Below are 23,378 nucleotides of genomic sequence, written 5' to 3'. Positions count from 1 at the left end.
ACAGGCTTAAAACATAACAACAATTGTCAGGACGGTGCAGGACCAGGCAGTGTTTCATTCTGTTGTACGTATTGTCACTCTGAGTCAGAACTAACTCGATGACACCTAACAACATCGAGAACAGGAAAGGGAAGAGAAGGGAGCTGACATTTATTATCTCCATTTTACAAATAAGGAAACAGAGGCCCAGGGATGTTATTGCCCAGGACCATGCAGCTAGTAAGTGACAGAGCTACGATCCAAACCATAATAGCCCTCATTTGTAGCATTTGCTAATTTCTGTGGTGTAAGTACTCCCAATATCGCTGATTTCAAGCTACCAACAGGACATTTCTGAACACGGTGTTGGGAAGAGATGCTCACAATTGGCTCTCATGAGACAGTAAGAGCCAGCGCTGGCACACCATTGAATAGCAAATGTAATGTCCTATTGCACTTTTTAAACACATCTGTCAGTCACTAGACTGTGAGGGCAGGGCCCTTATCTTTTTTAATTTGTCCCCACAGCACATGGCAGAGTGCCTCCTAGGATAAGCAATCACTAAATGTTTGTGGAGTGAAGGAAGGACACCCTTTCTGTTTTCTTTAGGCCACACTGCCTCAGACCAAAGTATCGTACACCAAAAATATCACATTTGTATAGAATTTTATTTCATACACAGTAACTCAATCAGAATTTGTTGCCTCAACAGCAGGAAAGACCATCCCGAACATAAGAAGCCTAGCTTGAGAGAGACTAAGCCCTTTGGGAGCCTGAATTTCTCCCCCCACCCCTACTTCTCTTCTCCCTACTCTGTCCTTCCTTTTAAGCTACTAATTTCCTTCCAAAGACCAAAATTCCCTGACTCATGAATGTAGCAATTTTAACTTCCTAAAATCCACCCTGCGTGTATTTCAGAAAGGCCTGGGAATTTAAATAAAAGGCAAGTCAGATTAGTTACACTGTTCTTTTTTTCTATAGATGCATGTTTCTATGGAAAATTCAGCGTTATGCAATATGAACTTGGTGAAATGGGGCAGGGAGGATGAGTTATGGGCTAGAGTGAAAAGGGAGGCTGTGTGGAGAACAACGTAATCATTCTGAGGTTACTGAAGACATCTCATCTCCAACCAAGTCAATGCTGATACTGATCCAAAACCTGTTGGCATTAAGTCAATTCCAACTCATAGAGACTCTAAAGGAAAGAGTAGAATTGCCCCACAGGGTTTCCAAGGCTGTAATCTTTATGGAAGCTGACTGCCACATCTTTTCTCCGGCAGGGTTTGAACTACCGACCTTTCAGTTAGAAGTCGAGCACTTAACCATTGTACCACCAGGGCTCCTTCAGTTCTGATATATAACATTAAAAAAAAAAAAAAGAGGTATTGTTAAATCAGTTCTAACTCATGGTGATTCTATCTGTGTCAGAGTAGAACTGTGCTCTGTAGGGTTTTCAATGGCTGATTTTAAGGAAGTAGATCACTAGGCCTTTCTTCTGAAGCAGCTCTGGGTGAACTCCAATCTCCAACTTTCGGTTTGCACCCAAGCACGTTAATCATTTATACCACCAAGGGACATCACATAAAATTTACTAAGTACTTATTACTTGCCAGGCACTGTTCTAAGCAATTGTAAATCCTCGAAAAACATCCTATTATGTCAACAGTATAATTATTCCCGTTTTATAGATGAAGAAACAGAGGCCCAGATGGGTAAAGTAATCTGCCCTCGATCACAGGGCTAGGAAATCATGCAGCCAGAAACTGAACCCTCAATGTGTTTCCAGAAGCCACTTTGTTGATACAGCTCAGGCTTTGGAATCAGAAATACCTGAATTCAAATTTGAATAGCTAATTAATTTATGATTACAACCCTATTAGTAATCTGAGAAATTCAAACTTAAAGCAATAAGATTTTACCTCACACCCACAGCAATTTCAAAGTTGGCCAACGTGAAGTGTGGGTGGGAATGTGGAAAAATAGAAACCTTCATGTAACTTTGGGTGGGAGTGTACATTGGTACAGCCATTCCAGAAGTGATTTGACAGTTCTTCATCAAATTAAGTATGAGTATAGCCTATGAGGAGCCCTGGTGGCATGGTGGTTAGGCGTTTGGCTGCTAACCAAAATGTCGGCAGTTCGAATCCACCAGCCGCTCCCTGGAAACACCATGGGGTAGCTCTACTTTGTTCTATAGGGTCGCTATGAGTCGGAATCAGCTCGATGACAATGGGTTTTTGGTTTGGGTGGCCTATGACCTAGGAATGCTACTCCTGGATATATACGCCCGAGAAATTCTCACACTGGTCCACGGGGGAACACCTGGAAAAATCTCCTCACAGCATTGTTTACGGAAGATGGAGTTGGAGTCAACTTAAGTGTGCATCACCAGGAGAATAGGCAAGTAACATGTAGTAGATACATACTGTGAGGACTAGACAGACATTACTGTCAGTGAACTGGATGTACACACAGCAACATGGTTAATAAACCATAAAAGCAATGCTGACAGGGAAAAAAAAATGAGAGACAGTAGAATGAGGCTCGTAGCCCATCTTGTAAATCTTGTAAATCATGCTTATGGTGTAAATTTAAAATGTATACACTCACAAAATAACACTATACATTTTACAAGGGTTCATAAAAAAAAATACCAGAAAAAAAAAAACCTGCTGCTTTTGAGTCAGTTCCAAGTCACGGCAACCCCATGTGTAACAGAGTAGAATTTCTCAATAGGGTTTTCTTGGCTATTATCTTTACAGAAGCAGATCTCCAGGCCTTTCTTCCATGGTGGACTGAGTAGGTATGAAATGCCAACCTTTAGGTTAGTAGTGAAGTGCAAACCATTTGGCCACCCAGACACCTATACTAAGTCAAGGGTATGTATATATTGAAAGCACTAGAACGGTTGGGAGGATGAGACTGGAGAATGGTGATTGTGATGGTTAAGGTTGTTTGTCAACTTGGTTGGGCCATGATTCTCAGTGGTTTGGCAGTTGTATGATGTTGTGATCACTTCCATGATGACATTTGATATAATGCGATCACTTCTATGATGGGATCTGCTGTGAGTAGCCCATCGGTTGAAAGGGAGTTTCCTTGGGCATTGAATATAGGTGGACATTCTGGCAGAGCTTGTGGGCTTTTGCTCACTCTGGATCCTGCAGCTGGCTCCTATTCCTCTGATCTCTGGTTCTCAGGACTTAAGCTAGCAGCTTACCTGCGGTCTTGCCTGCTGATCTTGGGATTCATCGATCTTCGCAGTCTGTGAGCCAGAGCTCTGCTCTCTGACCTGCCAATGTTGGGTTCATCAGCCTCTGAGGCTATGTGAATCAGGAGAAGTCTCTATCCTGACCCATGGACTTGGGATGTTCCAGCCTCTACAACCGTGTGAGCCATTTCCTTGATATAAATCTCCCTCTCTATATATATTTATATGTTTTACTGGTTTTGCTTCTCTAGAGAACCTAGCCTAAGATGTTTGGTACCCAGAGCGGTTCTAGAGAAACAAAATTGTAAAGATGAGTTTTCTAAACTGATTCTCAAGTCTGGTTAGTCTCAAAGATGTTGATGACTCTGCTTCCGGTAGAAAAGAGGGTACTGCTAATCCATGGCATGAGGTGGCAATACAAATGCACAAAATATCACCACCAATAGATCAGATATTGGTGAAAGGCAAGGCTTTGGGTGATTGCGTGTATGATACCTTTCTACAATTTTGTCACAATGAGAAGTATAAGGAAGCTGGTTGGTTGGTCTTACTTTCTCTAGACAAACTGGTGAAAGAAAGAGATGAGTTCAGGGCTTCAGAGTCAAAGCTTAAGTGTCACATAAAAAAAGAAAAAACCATTGCTATCAAGCCAATTCTGACTCATAACGACCCTATAGGACAGAGTAGAGCTACCCCATAGGGTTTCCAAGGATTGCCTGGTGGATTCAAACTGCCAACCTTCTAGTTGGCAGCTGTAGCTCTTAACCACTGCACCACCAGATTTTCCTCTTTTACTTAGCAATATGCATTTAAGTTTCCTCCATGTCTTCTTGTAGCTTGATATCTCATTTTTAAAAATCACTGAATAAGCTTAAGTGTGGCATAAATGACCTAAAAGTTTCCACTTGTGCCTTGAAAGAAAGTCTTACTTCTTGTAATAACAGAGCTGATATTGCCAAAAACCAAACCCAGAGTCTTACTGTAAAAATGGCTGAATTACAACGCCAACCCAATTGCCAATCTCAAGAGGTGTCTGAAGTTAAAGTGAGGGCATTGACTGAGGAGAAATGGAATCCTGAAACTTGGGAGGGGACGTGTGGGCAGATAATCAGGAAGCCGGAGACACTAAGCCCCTAAATTCCATTGAACCACTCCTGCCAACAGAACCAGCCCTGTCACTCCGATCTGAAGAGATTACTCCATGTTTGTCTGCTAAACCACCCTTCCCAGTAAAATCATTAGCCCCTCCACTCCCATCTAATGAGATTAACCCAGCTGCGTCTAAAGAGCCTTTGTCTGAATCATTGCCTGGGGCATCGCCTGAGGCAGGTGCTTTACAAGACAATGCTGAATGTTCTCAAAACGCTTCCCTACCTATTTTGGCTTATAACTAATTACAGCCATGTATAGTTAGACTTATAACTAGACTTAAGTCCCAGCAGGCACCAAAAGGTGAAGTACAAAGTGTGACCCAGGAGGAGGCATGCTACACTCCAAAAGAACTGCTTGACTTTTCTAATATGTACAAACAGAGACCTGGGGAATATGTGTGGGAATGGCTATTAAGGGTGTGGGATAATGGTGCAAGGAACGTAAATTTGGATCAGTCTGAGTTTATTGATATGGGTCCACTAAGCACAGAGTCTTCATTCAATGTTTCAGCTTGAGAAGTTAGGAAAGAATCTAATGGTTTATTTGGTTGGGTCGCTAAAGCATAGATTATACTGAGGTTTATACTAAATCAAGTTGAAGTACCAGACCCGCCTTCTACCTGTAGAAGAAGGTAACCAAAGGCTTAGGGAAATTGGTAAGCTAAAGTGGATTTATCTGGTTAAACTCACAGACCCACACACGGAGTGCTTACCTTTTACCACAACTATGAGGAACAAATTTGTGAAGGGAGCTCCAACATCCTTGAAGACTGCTGTGATTGCTATTTTATGTAAGTCAGATTTGACAGTGGAACTGCCCTAACTGAATTAAGACACCTAACTACAGTGGGGCTGATTGGATCCCAAGGGAGTAGGGGCCAGGCTTGGCACTCAATCGACAAAGACAAGGTGGGCATGGTTACCGTAATGGACAAAGGAGTCAAAGCAGTAATCAGAATAGTCAGAATAGTCTGACTTGTATGGACTTAAGACATTGGCTACTTAGTCATGGTGTCCTTAGCAGTGAAATAGATAGGAAATCTAATAATATTTACTTGACCTGTAAACGTGGAAGAATTCTAGGTCAAGTGATCGGCAGTCTAACTTGAATTGCCAGAATAGAGAGTCACAGCCACTCAATCAATTCCCAGACTTGATAGAGTTTAAAGACCCACAACCCCTTGAATGAAGGGGAGGCTGGGTCCCCTTGAGGAAGGACTCCAATACAGTGCCAAAAACTTGTACTGTTAATCTTTCTCCTAGCCTTCTCCAAAGGGACCTATGGCCTTTTATGAGACTAACTGTTCATTGGGGAAAAGGAAATAATTAGACTTTTCAGGTTTTACCGGATACTGGCTCTGAACTAACACTATTCCAGGAGACCCAAAACATCACTGTGGCACACCAGTCAGAGTGGGAGCATAGGGAAGTCAGGTTATTAATGGAGTCTTGGCTTATGTCCATCCCACAGTAGGTCCAGTGGGTCCCTGAATCTATCTTGTAGTGATTTCCCCAGTTCAGGAATGCATAATTGGAATAGATATACTCAGCAACTGGCAGAACCCCCGCACTGGATCCCTGACAAATAGAGTAAGGGCTATTATGGTAGGAAAAGCTAAGTGGAAGCCATTAGAACTGCCCCTACCTAGGAAAATAGTAAACCAAAAGCAAAACCGCATTCCTGGAGGCATTGCGGAGATTACTTCCACCATTAAGGACTTGAAGGATGCAGGGGTGGTAATTCCCACCACATCTCCATTGAACTCATCTATATGGCCTGTGCAAAAAACAGATGGATCTTGGAGAATGACAGTGGATTATCGAAAACTTAACCAGGTGGTGACTCCAATTGCAGCTGCTGTTCTAGATGTAGTTTCATAGCTTGAGGAAATTAACACATCTCCTGGTACCTGGTTTGCAGCTATTGGTCAGGCTAATGCCTTTTTCTCCATACCTGTTTCGAAGGACAATCAGAAGCAGTTTGCCTTCAACTGGCAAGGCCAGCAATACTTCAGTTGCATACCTCAGGGCTACCTCAACTTTCCAGCCCCATGTCATAATTTAGTCTGCAGGGACCTTGATCACCTTTCCCTTCCACAAGACTTCACACTGGCCCATTACACTGATGACATTACTTTGATTGGACCTAGTGAGGAAGAAGTGTCAATGACTCTGGACTTATTGGTAAAACATATGTGTGCTAGAGGGTGGGAAATTAATCCCACAAAAATTCAGGCACCTTCCACCTCAGTGAAATTTCTAGGGGTCCAGTGGTGTGGGGCATGTCAAGATATTCCTTCTAAAGTGAAGGATAAGTTATTGCATCTGACTCCTCCTGCAACTAAAAAGGAGGCACAACACCTAGTCAGCCTCTTTGGATTTTGGAGGTAATATATCCCTCATCTGAGTGTGCTACTTTAGACTTTTTATCAACTTGAAAAGCTGCTACTTTTGAATGGGGCCCAAAAGAAGAGAAGGCTCTGCAACAGGTTCATGCTGCTGTGCAAGCCACTCTGCCCCTTGGGCCATATGATCCAGCTGATCCAATGGTGCATGAAGTGTCAGGAGCAGATAGAGACGCTGTTTGGAGTCTTTGGCAAGCCCCTATTGGTGAATTACAGTGCAGACCCTCAGGATTTTGGAGTAAAGCCCTGCCATCCTCTGCAGATAACTATTCTCCTTTTGAGAAACAGTTTTTGGCTTGCTACTGGGCCTTCATAGAGACTGAATGCTTAGCCATGGGGACACCAAGTCACCATGCAGCCTGAGCTGCCCACCACGAACTGAGTGTTGTCTGACCCACAGACTCATAAAGTAGGACGTACACAGCAACACTCCATCATTAAATGGAAGTGGTATATACGAGATTGGGCCTGGCAGGACCTGATGGCACAAATAAGTTGCATAAGGAAGTGGCCCAAAAGCCCATTGTCATGGATTGAATTGTGTCCCCCAAAAATATGTGTATCAATTTGGCTAGGCCATGACTCTTAGTATTGTGTGATTGTCCACCATTTTGTCATCTGATGTGATTTTCCTATGCGTTGTAAATCCTATCTCTATGATGTTAAAGAGATGGGATTAGCAGTAGTTATGTTAATGAGGCAGGACTCAGTCTACAAGATTGAACTGTGTCTTGAGCCAATCTCTTTTGAGATATAAAAGAGAGAACTGAGCAGACATGGGGACCTCAGACCACCAAGAAACCAGAGCCAAGAGAATAGTGCATCCTTTGGACCCGGGGTCCCTGCACTGGGAAGCAACTTGACCAGGGAAGGATGGATGACAAGGACCTTCTTCTAGAGCTGACAGAGAAAGAAAGCCTTTCCCTGGAGCTGGCACCCTCAATTCAGACTTCTAGCCTCCTAGACTGTGAGAGAATAAATTTCTCTTTGTTAAATCCATCCACTTGTAGTATTTCTGCTACCGCAGCACTAGATGGCTAAGACACCAATGGTCTCCACTCCTGTCACATTACCTTCCATCTCCCAGTTTGCACCTGTGGCCTCATGGGGAGTTCCTTATGATCAGTTGACTTAAGAAGAGAAAACTCTTGCCTGGTTTGCAGATGGTTCTGCACAATATGCAAGCCCCACTCGAAAGTGGACAGAGGCAGCACTACGGCCCCTTTCTGGCACCTCCCTGAAAGGCAGTGCTGAAGGGAAATTCTCCCAATGGGCAGAACTTCAAGCAGTGCACCTGGTTGTTCACTTTGCTCAGAAGGAGAAATGGCCAGATATGTGATTGTATACTGATTCATGGGCTGTGGCCAATGGTTTGGCTGGAGGGTCAGAGACTTGGAAGGAACATGATTGGAAAGCTGGAGACAAGAATTTATGGGGAAAAGGTATGTGGGTAGAGCTCTCTGAATAGGCCAAAGAAGTGAAGATATTTGTGTCCCACGTGAATGTTCACCAAAGGGTGGTATCTGCAGAGGAATATTTTAACAATCAAGCGGATAGGATGAGGTGTTCTATGGAAACCAGTCATCCTCTTTCACCAGCTACTCCTGTCATTGCTCAATGGGCTCATGAACAAAGTGTCCATGGTGGCAGGGATGGAGGTTATGCATGAGCTCAGCAACATGGACTTCCACTCACCAAGGCTGACTTGGCTACAGCCACTACTGAGGGCCCAATCTGCCAGCAGAAAAGACCAACACTGAGTCCCTGATATGACACCATCCCTCAAGGTAATCAGCCAGCAACTGGGTGGCAAGTGGATTACATTGGACCACTTCCATCATGGAAAGGGCAGCATTTTGCTCTTACTGGAATAGACACTTACTCTGTGTATAGATTTGTCTTCCCTGCATGAATGCTTCTGCCAAAACTACCACCCATGAACTTACAGAATGTCTTATCCACCGTCATGGTACCCCACACAGCATTCCCTCTGATCAAAGGACTCACTTCACAGCAAATGAGGTGTAGCAATGGGCCCATGTTCATGGAATTCACTGGTCTTACCATGTTCCCCATCATCCTGAGGCAGCTGGTTTCATAGAACAATGAAATGGCCTTTTAAAGACACAATTACAGTGCCAGCTAGGTGGCAATACCTTGCAAGGCTGGGGCAATGTTCCTTAGAGGCTGTATATGCTCTAAACCAGAGTCAAATATATAGTGCTGTTTCTCCCATAGCCAGGATTCATGGGTCCAGGAATCAAGGAGTGGAAGAGGGAGTTTTGCCACTCATTATTACCCCTAGTGACCCACTCACAAAATTTTTGCCTCCTGTCCCTGCGACCTTATGCTCTGTGGGTCTAGAGGTCTTAGTTCCAAAGGGAGGAATGCTCCCACCTGGACTCACACCACTGATTGCACTGAAATGAAAGCTAAGAATGCCACCTGGCCACTTTGGGCTCCTTATGCCTCTGGATCAACAGGCAAAGAAGGGGGTTACCATATTGGCTGGTGTGATTGATCCTAAATACCAAGAGGAAATCAGATTGATATTACATAATGGAGGTAAAGAAGAGTGTTTCTGGAATGCCGGAGATCCCTTAGGGCATCTCTTAGTACTATCTTGCCCTGTAATTAAAGTCAGTGGAAAACTACAGCAACCCAATTCCAACATGACTACTAATGGCTCGGATCCTTCAGGAATGAAGGTTTGGGTCACCCCACCAGGTAAAGAACCACAACCAGCTGAGGTGCTTACTGAGGGCAAAGGAAATACAGAATGGGTGGTGGAAGAAGGTAGTTCTAAATACTAGTTAGGACCAGGTGACCAGTTGCAGAAATGAGGACTGTAATTGTTATGACTTTTTCTGCTTTGTATGCATGCATCAAATATTTTTGTTTTCTTCACTAATAAAATATAAGATGTAAACAGGGCTAGTGCATATTCGGTTGTATGTGTGTTCATTGTATCATGCTAGGCACAAGCATGACTTTATAATTGTCTTTATTCAGAGAATATGTATGGTTTAAGGAGATGTGCACAGGTGCCGAGTTGACAAAGGGTGGACTGTGATGGTTAAGGCTGTGTGTCAACTTGGCTGGGCCATGATTCTCAGTGGTTTGGCAGTCATGTGATGTTATGATCACTTCCATGATGAGATTTGATATAATGTGATCACCTCCATGATGAGATTTGCTGTGAGTTGCCAATCAGTTGAAAGGGAGTTTCTTTGGGTGTGTGGCCTGCATTGAATATTGGTGGACATTCTGGCAGGGCTTGTGGGCTTTCGGTTGCTCTGGATCCTGCAGCTGGCTCCTGTTCATCTAACCTGCAGTTCTTGGGAGTTGAGCTAGCAGCTTACCTGCGGTCTTTCCTGCTAGTCTTGGGATTCATTGATCTTTGCAGTCTGTGAGCAAGAGCTCTGCTCTCTGACCTACCAGTCTTAGGTTTGTCAGCCCCTGCATCTACGTGAATCAAGAGACACCTCTATCCTGACCCATGACCTTGGGATGTTCCAGCCTCTATAACCGCATGAGCCATTTCCCTGATATAAGCCTCTCTCTATATATATATTTATGCACTCTACTCATTTTGCTTCTTTAGAGAACCCAGCCTAAGACAGCAATAAAAGAAAATAAACATACACACATTCAGACAGACAAATGTAAAAAAGAAGCATCTTACACTATGGAGGGGGAAAAGGATCTATGCAGATGAAAAGATTTAAAAGAGTTTAAACTCCAGTTCTACACCATTATTGCTGTGTGACCTTGGATAAGTCATTTTACCTTCTTGATACTTGCTTTCTTGCCTGGAAGATGGAAGATGTAGGACTTCACAACCTGTGTCACAGAGGAAGTCTACAGAGGAAGGCAATGTGGTAGAGAGGACAGTGCACAGGCTTTGGAGCCAGACAGAAGTGGCTATACCCATCATTCACTGTGTGACCCTGAAGAATCACTTTGCCCTCTAAGTCTCCATTTTAAGAGGGGTGGTCAGAAAGCAGGGGCAACACTGTCAGGCCTAGCTTTCAACAATGGATTATCTAATATAATAACAAAAGCACAAACACAAACAGCAAAAGACAAAATAAATACATGGGACCTCATAAAAAATAAAAATTTTTGTTCATCAAAATAAATTACCAAAAAAGTGAAAAGACAACCTACCAACTGGGAAAGTATCATATATCATATATCCAATAAGAATCTAATAACCAAAATATATATATAAATTCAACAACTTAACAACAAAAAGACAACCCAATCATAAAATGGGCAAACGTCTTGAATAGACATTCCACCAAAGAGGACATTCAAATGGCCACCAAACACATGAAAAGATGCTCAGCGTCATTAGCTGTCAGAGAGATGCAAATTAAAACCACAATGAGATACCATTTCACCCCCACTAGGATGGCTGAGATAACAATAAATAAATAAACAGAAAATAAAAAATTTGGGGGATGATGTAGGGAAACTGGAACCCTTACTCATTGCTGGTGGGAATGGAAAATGGTATAGCCATTGTGGATAACAGTGTGGCAGTTCCTCAAAAACTAAAAATAGAACTTCCATGTTGTTGCTGTTGTTAGGTGCCTTCAGGTCAGTTCAGACTCATAGCAACCCTATGTACAACAGAACGAAACACTGCCTGGTCCTTTGCCATGCTCACAATCATAGTTATGCTTGAGCCCGCTGTTGCAGCCACTGTGTCAATTCATCTCGCTGAAGGTCTTCCTCTTTTTTCACTGACCCTGTACTTTATCAAGCAAGACGTCCTTCTCCAGGGACTGATCCCTCCTGACAACATGTCCAAAGTACGTAAGACATAGTCTCATCATCCTTGCTTCTAAGGAGCATTCTGGTTGTACTTCTTCCAAGACAGATCTGTTCGTTCTTTTGGCAGTCCATGGTATAGTCAATATTCTTTGCCAATACTACAATTCAAAGGCGTCAATTCTTCCTCGGTATTCCCTATTCATTGTCTAGCTTTCCCATGCATATGATGCAATTGAAAATACCATGGCCTGGGTCAGGCGCACCTTAGTATTCAAGGTGACATCTTTGCTTTTCAACACTTTAAAGAGGTCTTTTGCAGCAGATTTGTGCAATGCAGCACGTCGTTTGATTTCTTGACTGCTGCTTCCATGGGTGTTGATTGTGAACCTAAGTAAAATGAAATCCTTGACAACTTCAATCTTCTCTCTGTTTATCATGATGTAGCTTATTGGTCCAGTCGTGAGGATTTTTGTTTTCTTGATGTTGAGGTGTAATCCATACTGAAGGCTGTAGTCTTTGATCTTCATTAATAAGTGCTTCAAGTCCTCCTCACTTTCAGCAAGCAAGGTTGTGTCATCTGCATATCACAGATTGTTAATGAGTCTTCCTCCAATCCTGATGTCACATTCTTCTTCATACAGTCCAGCTTCTCGAATTATTTGCTCAGCATACAGCTTGAATAAGTATGGTGAAAGGATACAACCCCGACGCACACCTTTCCTGACATTTAACCATGCAGTATCCTGTTGTTCTGTTCAAACAACTGCCTCTTGATCTATGTACAAGTTCCTCATTAGCACAATTAAGCTTTCTGGAATCTTCGCAATGTTATCCATAATTTGTTATGATCCACACAGTCAAAAGTCTTTGCATAGTCTATAAAACACAGGTAAACATCTTTCTGGTATTCTCTGCTTTCATCCAAGATCCTTCTGACATCAACAATGATATCCCTGGTTCCACGTCCTCTTCTGAATCTGGCCTGAATTTCTGGCAGTTCCCTGTTGATTTAGTGCTGCAGCCACTTTTGAATGATCTTCAGAAAAATTTTACTTGCTTGTGATATTAATGATATTGTTTGATAATTTCCACATTCGTTTGGATCACCTTTCTTGTGAATAGGCATAAATACGGATTTCTTCCAGGTGGTTAGCCAGGTAGCTGTCTTCCAAATTTCTTGGCATAGATGAGTGAGCACTTCCAGTGCTGCATCAGTTTGTTGAAACGTTTCAATTGATACTCCATCAATTCCTGGAGCCTTGTTTTTCACCAATGCCTTCTGTGCAGCTTGGACTTCTTCCTTCAGTACCATCGGTTCCTGATCATATGCTACCTCTTGAAATGGTTGAATGTTGACCAGTTCTTTTTGGTATAATGGCTCTGTGTATTCCTTCCATCTTCTTTTGATGCTTCCTGTGTCGTTTAATATTTTACCCATAGAATCCTTCACTATTGCAACTCGAGGCTTGAATTTTTTCTTCAGTTCTTCCAGCTTGAGAAACGCAGAGCATGTTCTTCCCCTTTGGTTTTCTGTCTCCAACTCTTTGCGTTCATCATTATAATATTTTACTTTGTCTTCTCGAGCCACCCTTTGAAATCTTCTGTTCAGTTCTTTTACTTCATCATTTCTTCCTTTTGCTTTAGCTACTTGACATTCAAGCGCAACTTTCAGAGTCTCTTCTGACATCCATTTTGGTCTTTTCTTTCTTTCCTGTCTTTTTAATGACCTCTTGCTTTCTTCATGTATTATGTCCTTGTTGTCATTCCACGACTCATCTGGTCTTAGGTCATTAGAGTTCAAAGCATCAAATCTATTCTTGAGATGGTCTCTAAATTCAGGTGAGATATACTCAAGGTCATACTATGGCTCTCATGGAATTGTTCTGATTTTCTTCAGTTTCAACTTGAACTTGCATATGAGCAATTGATGGTCTGTTCCACAGTCGGCCCCTGGCCTTGTTCTGACTGATAATATTCAGCTTTTCGATCATGTCTTTCCACAGATGTAGTTGATTTGATTCTTGTGTATTCAATCTGGTGAGTTCCAGGTGTGTAGTCGACGTTTACATTGTTGAGAAAAAGTATTTGTAATGAAGAAGTTGTTGGTCTTGCAAAAGTCTATCATGCGATCTCAGGCATCGTTTCTATCACCAAGACCGTATTTTTCCATCTACCAATCCTTCTTTGTTTCCAACTTTCGCGTTCCAATCACCAGTAGTTATCAATGCATCCTAATGCATGTTCGTTCAATTTCAGACTGCAGAAGCTGGTAAAAATCTTCAATTTCTTCATTTTTGGTCTTAGTGATTGGTGAATAAATTTGAATAATAGTTGAATTAACTGGTTTTCCTTGTAGGTGTATGGATATCATCCTATCACTGACAGTGTTGTACTTCAGGACAGATCTTGAAATGTTCTTTTTGCAAATGAGTGCAATGCCATTCCTCTTCAAGTTGTCATTCCCAGCACAGTAGACCACGTGATTGTCTGATTCAAAATGGTCAATACCAGCCCATTTCAGCTCACTAATGCGTAGGATATCGATGTTTACGCGTTCCATTTCATATTTGATGATTTCCAGTTTTCCTAGATTCATACTTCATACAGTCAAAGTTCTAATTATTAATGGATGTTTGCAGCTGTTTCTTCTCCTTTTGAGAGTGCCACATCAGCAAATGAAGGTCCTGAAAGCTTGACTCCGTCCATGTCATTAAGGTCAACTCTACTTTGAGGAGGCAGCTCTTCCCCAGTTGTCTTTTGAGTGTCTTCCAACCTGGAAGGCTCATCAGACAACGTTCTGCTGCTATTCATAGGGTTTTCACTGGCTAATTCTTTTCAGAAGTAGACTGTCAGGTCCTTCTTCTTAGTTTGTCTTAGTCTGGAAGCTCAGCTGAAACCTGTCCGCCTTGGGTGACCCTGCTGGTATCTGAATACCAGTGGCATAGCTTCCAGCATCCCAGCAACACGCAAGCCCCCACAGTACAACAAACTGACAGACACATGGGGGAGAACTTCCATATGACCCAGGAACTCCACTCCTAGGTATACACTCAAAAGACTTGAAAGTAGGAACTCAAAAAGTGATTTGTGTACACCAGTGTTCAATGTGGCACTATTTACTATAGACAAAAGGTAGAAACAACCTAAATGCCCATCAGTGGATGAATGGATAAACAAAATGCAGTACATACATACAAGGAAGTACTACTCAGCCAATAGGAGAAATGAAGTCTTTTTTGTTTGTTTGTATTTTCTTTTTTTTATTGTTGTAGTTAAATGAAGTTTCCATTTCAAGTTAGTCTCCCATAAAAAATTTTATACATACATTGTTATGTGACCCTAATTGTTCACCCCATTCTGTGACAGCACACTCCTCCTTTCCGCCCCTGATTCCTCATGTCCATTCAACCAGCTTCTAACCCTCTCTGCCTTCCCATCTCACCTCTGGACAGAAGCTGCCCCTTTGGTCTCTTGTATCTACTTGACTAAGAGGTACACTCTTCATGAGTATCACTTTATGTCCCACAGTCCAGTCCAATCCCTGTTTGAAGAGATGGCCTCGGAAATTGTTTTAGTTCTGGGCTGATAGAGAGTCCAGGGGCCGTGCTTTCCAGGGAACCTCCAGTCTCAGTCAGACCATTAAGTCTGGTCTTCTTACTAGAATTTGAGTTCTGCACCCCATCTTTCTGCTGCTCCATTAGGGACTTTCTGTTGTGTTCCCTGTCAGGGCGGTCACTGGTGGTAGCTGGGCACCATCTAGTTCTTCTGGTCTCAGGCTGATGAAGTCTCTGGTTTATGTGGCCCTTTCTGTCTCTTGGGCTAATACTTTCCTTGTGTCTTTGGTGTTCTTCGTTCTCCTTTACTCCAGGTGGTTGGGACCAATTGATGCATCTTAGCCCCTTGCAAGCTTTTAAGACCCCAGACGCCACTCACCAAAGTAGGATGCAGAACATTTTCTTAATAAGATTTGTTATGCCAGTTGACCTAGATGTCCCCTGAAAGCATATTCCCCAGACCCCTACCCCTGCTACTCTGTCTCTCAAAGTATTTGATTATATTCAAGAAACTTCTTAATTTTGGTTTAGTCCAGTTGTGCTGACTTCCCCTGTAGTGTGTGCTGTCCTTGCCTTCGCCTAAGAAGAAGTGAAATCTTGATAATGCTACAATATGGATGGAGCTGGAGGACATTATGCTGAGTGAAATTCAATCACAAAAGGACAAATATGTACGAGACCACTATTATAAAAAGTCAAGAACAGTTTTACACACAGAAAGAAACATTCTTTGAACATTAGCAGGGATGGGAGAGTGAGGGAGGGAAATCACTAACTAGATAGTAGACACGTATTAACTTGGGTGAAGGGAAAGACAATACACAATATGGGGAAGTCAGCACAACATGACCAAGGCAAAGGAAGACACTGAGAGGTACACAAGAGTAAAAGGCAACAGTGGTAAATACTGTTACATACACAATCCTGCAATAACAGTATAACAAACAATACATTATGAGTGGATACTTAGGTAGACATGTAAGCTGAATAGGTGTGGGATGGTGTATGGGAGTACCACCCATGAACATATATAGGTTTATGTCCGGATATTTCTACATATGCATTTGTATGTGCTGCAAATATATCCATGTATATAGTAGAGCCCACAGGGGCAATGTTATGAAAACTTCCTAGCCATAACCAAACACCTCAAGGGACAGAGTTACTGGGCTTGAGGGCTTAGGACCATAGTCTCAGGGGAAATGTAGGTCGATTGGCATAACATAGTCCATAAAGACAATGTTCTACATCCTACTTTGGTGAGTAGCAACTGGGGTTTTAAAAGCTTTTGAGCAGCCATTTAAGATACAACTATTGGTCTCTTCCTGTCCAGAGCAAAGAAGAGTAAAGAAAACCAAAGTGTCAAGGAAACAATTAGTCCAAAGGACTAATGGACCACACAAACCACAGCCTCCACTAGCCTGAGACCAAAAGGACTAGATGGTGCTCAGCTAGCAAAACCCATAGCTCTGATCTGGATCACCTGTAGAAGGTCCTGGACAGAGTGGGAGAAAAATGTAGAACAAAATCAAAATTCATGAAAAAGACCAGACTTTGTTCTGATAGAGACTGGTTCAACCCCCAAGATTACGGCCCTTAGACATCCTTCAAACCTGGAACTAAACCTACTCCCAGAAATCACCTTCAATGAGACAATAGACAGACCTATGAAGTAAATCGCCTCATATGTATGTGAAAGCTAGACAATGAATAAGGAAGACCCAAGAAGAATTGACGCCTTCGAATTACGGTGTTGGTGAAGAATACTGAGTATATCATGGACTACCAGAAGAACGAACAAATCCGTCCTCGAAGAAGTACAGTCAGAATACTCCTTGGAAGCAAGAATGGTGAGACTTGGTCTCATGTACTTTGGCCACGTTATCAGGAGGGACCAGCCCCTGGAGAAGGCCATCATGCTTGGTAAAGTGGAGGGTCATCGAAAAAGAGGAAGACCCTCAACAAGATGGACTGACACAGTGGCTGAAATGATGGGCTCAAGCACAGCGATGATTGTGAGGATGGCACAGGACTGGGTAGTGGTGTTTCGTTCTGTTGTACATGGAGTCGCTATGAGTCAGAACTGATTGGACGGCACCCAACAACAACAACCACATAAAGTGAACAGTAACATCCGTGAGGAACATGCTCCTCAGAACAATCAATCATACGAGACCAAAGGAGCAGAATTTGACCAAAAACAAAGTTCAGATGGCAGAAAGAGGCGGGAAAGATGCGCGAATGGAAATTGGGAACTCAGGGAGGAAGTGGATAGAGTGTTGTCACATTGAGGGGATAGTAACTAATGTTGAGACCAGCTAGGGACAGAAAAGGCCTTAAATGACAAGTTACGTCGGTTACAAATTTGGTCTAGAAGAAGAACTTTGCGAAAGTTGTTTGCTTCCTTCTAATCTGGCCGCTTGTAGCTGTCTTTCAGATCAGCCAATTAGAACTAGAATCCTGGGCATGCGCAGTAAGAGACCAGGTTGACGGGCAGATGGCCTCATCCCGTAAGATTTGCCTAGGAACCAAAATCACCGGAATACGTCATTAAGCCGTGACCAGGCCCATTTCCAAAGGGAGAAGTCTGTCAGCCACTGCTGTGCCAGAATTCTACCGCAACGCCTTTTGAATATATATGAAGTTAATGGATATGTATGACTTCCCCTTTCTCATGTGATATAAAACTGCACCCCCAGCCCTTTGTTCGGGGAGAGAGGGCTTTCAGGGAGTATTCCCCCTCCTCTCCTTACTCGCTGTGAGTAATAAACTATGCCTTGCTTTAAATCCACTTGACTCTTAGTTATTCTTAACTAGAGTACAAGAGCTGAACCCATTGTGTTCGGTAACAATGTCACAAAAAAAAGTATAAATTGTTGAATGGGAAACTAATTTGCTCTGTAAACTTTCACCCAAACCACAATAAAATGTTTAAAAAAAAAAAAAAAAGATGCCATAGAAGAATCCTGATCAAAACAAGGAAAATTCAGAACAGAATTTCAAATTCTCATGGACTCCAGACTTCCTAAAGCCATGAAGGCAGGATGAACCCCTGAAACTATCACCCTGAGATCATTTTTAAACATTAAACCAAAAATGTCCCCTGAACTCTTCTTAAAATCAAACAATAGTTTAGCTTAACTAGTAAAAAAGAGCATTACACTCTTTTAAGAACTATCAGTATGGGGTCAAATTGATAACAGCAACAGGAAAGATTAGATAGGAACCTTAGGGGGCAGTGACTATGTTAATAGGGGAGGGACAACTCAGAAAATGAGGGTGAGAATGGTTGTACAACTCAAAGAATGTAGTCAGTGTCACTAAATGGTACATGAGGATGGCACAGGACCGGGAAGTGTTTCGTTCTGTCGTACATCAGGTCGCTATGAGTCAGACCGACTCACAGGCACCTAACAACAACAAATGGTACATGTAGAAATTGTTGAATTGGTGTATGTTTTGATGTATAGATTCTCAACAACAACAGCAAAATAAATAAAATTGTATACAAAAAAAAGAAATTAAAAAAGGGGGTTGGTCAGGACAGGGCTCACTAAGAAGCGGACATTTGAGCAAAGCCTTGAAGGAGTTGAGGGAGTGAGCCATACAGGTATCTGGGGAAAGAGCAATTCAGGCAGAGGGAAGAGCCAGTTCCACCCATAGGTGCTTGGGAGGAGTAAATGATGTAAACTTTCCCTCACAGTCTCTGGGACACAGTAAGCAGTCAGCCAATGGCGAGTAGTCATTCCTGACTCTCTGCTTACAGAGGTATTGAGAGCCAGGTAACCACCAAGAGCACCTTCTAGCTCCAAGGACAATGTACTTCTGAGGTTTCTTAAAACACTGTTAACAGACATCATCCACCCTCAGGAGTGCCCTTCCCAGCTGACCTCAGGAACCTAAGCTGAAAAAGAGTCATTGCTGTTGGAACTTCAGCCAGCACAGAGAGCTCAAGAGGCCTAGAAGAGGAAGCTAGAAACAGAGCAAGGCAGAAGCCCCGCCAGCTGCACACACCAGAGATAGGACAGTGCCTACAGGGGAGTGGATGAGGGTATAGTCACATGGGGGAGGAGGGAAGGGAAGGAACCCATAGTTACTAAGGCAGAGCTGGGTTTGGCTATTGTCCTGCCATTTACTAGCTCTTTACTACCTTTACAAATGACTGAATCCTCTGAGCCTCAATTTTCCCATCTGTAAAATGGGCGTTAAAATATCCATTCTGTAGGGTAGTTGTGAGGACTTAATAAGAGTTGTGAAAGTGGCAAGCAAATAAGGGCTCAACAGAAAGCAGGTCCCCTTTCCTCCTGTACCAACTACCTGGGAGGTAGTCACCAGGTCTTATTCAGTCAGCTCTTGTCCTTATTAATTCATTTCTGTGGGGATAATATCACCTACCTTTCATGGAGGGTGTGAGGTTTCAGTGAGATAACACATAAAAACTGTGCTTAGCACAATTACTGGGTCAGAAAAGTCACTCAAAAGTGTTTGTTGGATACCCGGATGGATGGATGGATGGATGGATGGATGGATGGATGGATGGATGGATGGATGGACAGACGGACGGGTGGGTAGATGGGTGGGTGGTTGGTTTGTTGGAAGTCAAGAGAAATATGATTGGTTCTACAGAAATACCAAGTCTGAAAAAAAAAAAAAAAACAGTGCTTTCGAAGAGAGTTTTATTATATCTGTCCATGGCCTTAGCTCTCAAGCACAGATATAACACAGATGAGTAAAAACAGGCATAACCATACTCAGTTCTAATCAACCGTGACACACACTTACCATTCTTACGTCTGTGACTCATCTCATTGTGGCAAAGGGCCTGGTCTTGCATGAGTCAATGTTCTCCAGATAAGATCACTGGTAGTTCCCTGAGGCCAAAGGCTGAGCCCTGAGGGAAATGCAAATCGAGGCCTCCCTGAAGTGCAAGCACAGGAGGTTTCTTGGAAAGACTCAGCTTTTCCCTGAATCCTTGCCACCATTTCAAGAATGGAGAGGCGTGGGGAGCAGGCAGTCCCGCTTTCACTGCAGTTACACCACTGAAAACTGATTCACTGTGTAACTTCTGTGATCACTTAGCCTCTTTGGGCTCCATGTTGCCTTTGTAAGATGAAGTGGTTGGGCCCTCCCCGCTCCAAACTGTTTTGATCCTCTGAAAATCCCCTATATCTTCCTTTAAAATATGGAGAAAGAACTTTAGAATGATTTAGGAAATAATATTGGAGTTATTATTCCTTGTCCTTGAGTATAGAGAATGTGACCCATCTGGAGCTGGGCTCACACGGACTCACAAGGACACATCAACTGGGCCCTAAGTTATAAAGACAATAGCTAAGACAATCTTGGAAAATATCTTTTAGGGAAAACTTTCATGTATAGCTGATCAAACAGAAGACGGAAGACTTTCCACTCTTATCTTTTGCTATTAGCATTTAGTGAATAGAAATTTGTTGGACCAATGAAGACCCTCCTGACTCTCCTTACTGAAACCCGTACCAATGACGGTTAAGACAATTCAAAACACAGGATCACAGTTTCTAGCCAATCTGAAAATGCTAAGCTTTCAATGGTTTTGCCCGTTTTTAATGTTAATATATACTGATGACTCTGTAATTGTTCTTTGGACTCAGGCAGACATGGCTGTGGCAGCATGCTTGTCTGTTTTCCCATTCTTGCCTATTCTGTAATGTTCTTTGGACTCGGGCAGACATGGCTCTAGCAGCATGGTTGTCCGTCTCCCACTTTTGCCCTTTTGAAATATGCCGAATAAAACTTTCTTTTTGCTTTACTAGGCTTTGTGATGGTTTTCCCCTACAACAAGAAGAGCATTATTAAATTTCTTCCCCATCTGTCCCTAAAGAGTCTCCTTAAACTCTTTCCAAGTAATTTTCTTATATGTCAAGATGTCTGTTTATGCTACACCCTGGGGAAGTAGTAAGCTTTGGAGGCAAACAGATCACAATTTCAGGCTGTCTGTGAGAAACTATGGATACATAGATGCTTACACCTCAGTTCCGACCCCCAGGATGGGGAACAGAGACAATGAAATGAATAAGCCTCAATAACCGTAGTAATTAAGGTGTAAAAAAAAGTTCAATCTTCCCGGCACTAAACTGCTGCTAGGAGGAGCCAATAACCCTGCCTGGAGGAATCCAGGAAGGCTGCCTGTAGGAGGTATTCTGGGCTAGATCAAAAAGAAGAGAAAGGCATCTGAGAAGGTCACAACAAAGCAGCGGTTACAGGGGGAGTAAAAAAACAAAAACAAAAACTGTTGCCACTGAGTTGATTCTGACTCTTGGCAACTTCATATGTTTCAGAGTAGAACTGTGCTCCACAGGGTTTTTATGGCTGTGACCTTTCAGTAGATTGCCAAGCCTTTCTTCTGATGCAGCTCTGGGTGGATTTGGACCACCAACCTTTCAGTTAGTGGCCCAGAGCTTAACCATTCATGCCACTCAGGGTATTCAGGATGGTGAGTTCAGCAGGGCTGTAGAATGGGCTATAGCCTAAAATACTCCCCCCACCCTCCTGAGCCCTGGGGAAGAGTGAGACCCTGGCCTGTGTGTTGGGGCAACATTCTGGGAGAGACAAGGGGACAATCAAAAGTCACCATTTTGAAACTGTCAGAGTTACTTTTTACTGAGCACGTACTGAACGTAGACACTGTGCAGTTTATATACATTCCAGTAGTGTTTCCTAAAGTGTGCTGCATGAGTCCCCGGGGGCACATGAGGTGATTTTCTATGAGACGTGGAGTAACATTTTTATTTTAACAGTTATGTACTTCTGTTTCCATTTACTTTCTATTAGTGGCAGGTGGCATTTGTTTTCATTGACAATTATGTTACAAAATTTCCTTTTTAAATAAATTTACATTTAAAAATGTGACTCGATTTAAATTAAAATATTTATTAAGTAAACAAATAGGGGGTACATGGATATGGGTACACGACTGGCTGAAATTTAGGAAACAATGTGTTTTAGCACATAAACACTTACCTCATTCAGAGGTCTTTTGGTTGCAAGTAGTAGATACCCACTCAAATCAGCTTAGGCAAACTAAGAGAATGTATCCTGACAAGGGAATCTCAGAGGACCCAAAGGAGGGCACGCGGATGAGCCTCGAGAAGGGCTGGGCCTGAGGAGGAGGGCCAGCAGGCTCCGGTAGCACAGTCCCTTCTCTAGTCCAGGCTCCTATGATCTCTCTTCTCTCTGTACCATGCATCTTCATCTTCTCTCTGAGCTGAGCCATTTTTTCCACTACATTCATGCAGGTAGCCACCCCCACCCAATCACAGACATGGCCAAACATGCACATAGACACTCACAGCTCCAGAGTTTATACGGGTTCGGGTAAGTGGCCTGCAGAGCCTAAAACAGCAGCCCTGAATCTTGCTGCCTATTCCTGAGAGAAAGAACCTGATTGGCCCAACTCAGGCCAGATGCTCACCTCTTGTCCATTCAAGTCCTAATGGAGAATTGAGGGATTGGCTGCAAGGAGGGAGTCAAATTCTCAGAAAAAGGGAGCCTCTGGGATGAGCAGTCATCCTAACCAAGCAGTGTCTGCCTCAGCATTTGCTGCTCATAACAGCCCTAGCTTTTATGTCACAAGTAACAACCCTAAGAGGTAGGAAATTCAGCTCACAATCCCTCAACAGAAAGTGATAAAGTCAAGGCTTGAACCTGGGGCTGTGTGACTTCAAAGCTTGACTATAAGGCACTATCCACTCGGTCACCATCAACTAAGGCTAGCCCATAGCTACCATTCCAGACTCTAGCAGGACATTGGCCACTGGGAGGCATTTATCAAAAACAGCAATCCAGTGTTTGCTGGTAGACAGGAGACAAGGGTCCCAACTACATGGGGACACTGGCTGGAAGGTAAGACAATTCCTCAGAAGGACCATGGGGCTATGGAAGCCAGGAAAGGCTCCTCTAAGCCCCGGGGTCTGAGGTCACCAGGTTCACACCGAGGTACAAAGCTCAGGGCACAAGAGGCTCATTTGCATGTATTTACCAAAAATCACAAACAGGCATCTAAAAATCCTCAAGAGAAGCTGACACCTCCCTTCTGTACCTCAAATTCAAAGTGCCTAACCGGCCCCTGGGGACTGTAACTGCTCCTCTCACCTCCTAAAACTAGGTGTTATGGATTGAATTGTGTCCCCCAAAAATATATTTTGTAAATTCTAATTTCTATGCCTGTTATAATCCCATTTGGGAATGGGTTGTCTTTGTTATGTTAATGAGACAGGATTAGCTTAGGGTATGTCTTAAATCAATCTCTTTTGAGAT

General features: G+C 42.9%; 1 protein-coding gene across 1 annotated transcript in view; it reads right to left on the bottom strand.

Annotated features, from left to right (window-relative positions):
• The window catches only part of EYA3 (EYA transcriptional coactivator and phosphatase 3), a 239,462-nt gene that overhangs the window by 199,257 nt on the left and 16,827 nt on the right, over positions 1-23,378 (bottom strand). The gene's annotated exons all lie outside the window — the stretch shown is intronic.

Source organism: Trichechus manatus, unplaced genomic scaffold, assembly GCF_000243295.1.
Source record: "Trichechus manatus latirostris isolate Lorelei unplaced genomic scaffold, TriManLat1.0 scaffold00048, whole genome shotgun sequence".
NCBI lineage: Eukaryota > Metazoa > Chordata > Mammalia > Sirenia > Trichechidae > Trichechus > Trichechus manatus.
Note: the sequence above shows the minus strand (reverse complement) of the source record. Positions and strands in the feature narration are given on the sequence as shown.